The sequence below is a fragment of the Austrofundulus limnaeus genome, unplaced genomic scaffold (genome assembly GCF_001266775.1).
Source record: "Austrofundulus limnaeus strain Quisiro unplaced genomic scaffold, Austrofundulus_limnaeus-1.0 Scaffold822, whole genome shotgun sequence".
NCBI lineage: Eukaryota > Metazoa > Chordata > Actinopteri > Cyprinodontiformes > Rivulidae > Austrofundulus > Austrofundulus limnaeus.
Window position 1 is genome coordinate 195,768 of NW_013953224.1, and position 456 is coordinate 196,223.

A 456-nucleotide genomic window follows, 5' to 3' on the forward strand; every position below is an offset into this window, starting at 1 on the left:
ACTGCCCGCAGCGCGCATCTGCGCACGTTCTCGTTTCAAAAGCAGCTGTAACAATGGCAGAGGATAAACCGACCAGTACCTTTCCAGGATCAAATGTTCCTGAAAAACTTCCAATTCCCCGATTGCCTGTTCTGAAACCCAACACAGGGAGACAAAAGAAGACCCCGGAAGAACATAAAGAAAAAAAGAAACAACGGGATAGAGCACGGGCTAAAACTCGAGTAAACATCGGAGCAGCCTACCAGAGGTGGCGAGAGCTTATGGTTCTGAAAGGATTGAAAAGTGATGCAGAGTTAGCAACATTCCTGCTTGACAAGTAAGTGTCTTTGCTTGATTCATTTATTTTAAAAACCTACACAACAAAGATAACGATTTACAGTATCACCAGTGGTAGCGCAAATGCCATTTACTGTAGATGGTAGGCTATAGCAGAGCATGTGACGCTAAATGCTAATG

General features: G+C 44.1%; 1 protein-coding gene across 1 annotated transcript in view; it reads left to right on the forward strand.

Moving 5' to 3' along the window:
• The window catches only part of LOC106532736 (uncharacterized), a gene marked incomplete at its 3' end in the record, with an annotated part of 13,230 nt that overhangs the window by 9,594 nt on the left and 3,180 nt on the right, over nt 1-456 (forward strand).